This window comes from Geospiza fortis, unplaced genomic scaffold (assembly GCF_000277835.1).
Source record: "Geospiza fortis unplaced genomic scaffold, GeoFor_1.0 scaffold120, whole genome shotgun sequence".
In the NCBI taxonomy this organism is placed as follows: Eukaryota; Metazoa; Chordata; class Aves; order Passeriformes; family Thraupidae; genus Geospiza; species Geospiza fortis.
This window is the reverse complement of record NW_005054364.1, coordinates 3,747,924-3,750,478: the sequence shown is the minus strand read 5'-3', so window position 1 is coordinate 3,750,478 and position 2,555 is coordinate 3,747,924. Positions and strand designations below refer to the sequence as shown.

Below are 2,555 nucleotides of genomic sequence, written 5' to 3'. Positions count from 1 at the left end.
AACCATAAATGCATAATTAATAAATAGAAACATATAAATATATATACAACTATAAAATTAATTAAATAAATAAACAACAAACAACGCATAAATAATGACTAAATAAACTATAAATTCATAATAAATACATAAATGATAAATAAGAAGAATTCTGAAGAAGAATAATTCTGCCATCACAGGGTCTGCGCTTCCTTTCTGTATTGGAGAAGATTTTTTTCATCAATGCCTTTACAAAAGGGGATCAGCTACTAGAGTCTAATGCTAAACCCTCTATTTTCAAAAGCTGACTGCTGGTTTCTAAGAGCCTCCATTTAAAAAAATGCTTTTTTAAGATGTGTCACCTAAAGGACTTTGTTTTCTTCAGTCACCACGCTCAAAGCACACAGGACAGAACGTCACTTCTTTAGACTCCACCTCTCTCTCTGGTTTTCCTAGAGAAACAAAACAAAAAAATTTACAGTGGCTACCTGCAAAAATATAATATAATATGATATGATATGATATGATATGATATGATATGATATGATATGATATGATATGATATGATATGATATGATATGATATGATATGATATGATATGATATGATATGATATGATATGATATGATATGATATGATATGATATGATATGATATGATATGATATGATATGATATGATATGATATGATATGATATGATATGATATGATATGATATGATATGATATGATATGATATGATATGATATGATATGATATGATATGATATGATATGATATGATATGATATGATATGATATGATATGATATGATATGATATGATATGATATGATATGATATGATATGATATGATATGATATGATATGATATGATATGATATGATATAATATAATATAATTAATATAGTATTCTATTATCTAGTATTACATAGTATTATATAATATAATAAAATAATACTATATTAATATATATATAAACCCCACTTCTGAACTGGCTTCACAAACTGCAGACGGGGCTATAAACAACGGCCTCGTTTCCACAGGAACGCCATCATTCCAATGGCTCTGAAAGCTGTTCCTCCACTACAGCTTCTTTGCATGGGTAGTTTCACAAAACACAGACTGCCCCCTTTGTATTCAAAGTGGCCTTCCTGATGCACAAGTTCAAACCCCAGCCATCATCTATCATCTGAATTCTTCTGGGACAAATAAAGTATCATGCAACAGACCATATGTGGATATTTCAGCAGAGCTCTTTGGAGTCATGTCCTGTCTCCTCAATGTGACCCACAGTTATTTTATTTTATTTTTGCATATTCAGAATAATACATGACAAACCTTCACTGCCTAAATAAAAATAGACAGTGGGAGTTCCCTGTGTGACTTGGGCCATTTACACACCCTGAGGTAGCTCAGGCATCTGCAGAGGAATTTATTTCAGGCACGGCGGCGTGGGATCTATAGAGCACTCACTGCAGCTTGTAGGCATGAAGAATATTCCAGAATGGAAATTGGCACCAGGCAGGTGCTTTGGCTCCTGAAATGTGTCCTAAACATGTGTGAAAATCTAATGCAGGATGTTAGCCCTGTCCCCCAGGGTGATGGATCCCAGTCACCTTTACTGTCACAGGACTGTGTTAAGCAGCACTAGAGGAAAGTCACCTGCACTTTAAAAATGCTCAAACACTCATTCTCTGAAAATCAGATCCCCTTCGAGATCAGACACACAAAGGAGAGACCTATCCCTGTATCTGTCCGTAACTTCCAGGATGCTGACCTCTGAAATACAAATACTGGTAAGGCTATCAATCAGCCAGTATTAAAACATCCTGGTTAAAAGATAATTAATCAGCTACAGTAGGGATAATATTTTAAAAATACTGCCCAAAGTAGAATAAGCTAATTAGGCAGGATTCGTATGATGGAAAAATTGAAAGTTGAAGCACTATTTAAAAGTTACACAAGCATGTGGATGATTAAAACTGAGCAGAGTCATAACATTTAATAAATGCAGTGTGGGCCTTTATCAGTTTCATTGTGCTCAGTGCTGTGGAGACTCACAACCCGGCATTAAAAACCCTGCTCTAGTTATTAGACTCAATAAATGAGTTCAGTCATGATTTGGTCAGGTTTATAAAACAAGGTTTGTGTACAGCAGCCTTTACTAACTGTGCTACTGGCTGGACAGGGTGATTTTAGAGGTGTGTTCAACCTTAGCTATTCTATGATTTTCTTGGTTTTCATTTTAGGTTTTGATCACTTGGGAAGTCACCCTGTGTTCCTCCCAGAGCTGATCAGGGAACTTCTCGAGCAGAAAACACGCGGAACACACCGGGGACATCGAGCGAGGGCTCCTCGCTTGCTCAAGCCGAGTAAAGGTGCCAGGCCCCGCTGGGGAATTGCTGCCCTTACTGCCACCCCGTTTCACTCCCGACACACTTACAAGGCTCTGATCTAACGGGTGCACGGGAAAAGTACAAGGCAAGAAGCACTTCGGTTTTGAAACGGGGAGAGAGGAAAGCGCGAGTGCGAGGTGAGTGCGAGAGGAGCGTGAGGGGTGTGAGGGGAGTGTGAGGGGAGTG

At 37.4% G+C, this 2,555-nt stretch overlaps 1 long non-coding RNA gene across 1 annotated transcript in view; it reads right to left on the bottom strand.

Annotated features, from left to right (window-relative positions):
- Positions 1-2,534, bottom strand: part of LOC115948234 — a 3,394-nt gene extending 860 nt beyond the window's left edge. The window contains exons 1-2 of the long non-coding RNA XR_004082077.1: positions 2,417-2,534; positions 342-431 (exon numbers count right to left, since the gene is read on the bottom strand). This is a non-coding gene — a long non-coding RNA (uncharacterized LOC115948234). The remainder of the gene's footprint in view (positions 1-341; positions 432-2,416) is intronic.
- Between the last annotated feature and the right edge of the window lie 21 nt (positions 2,535-2,555).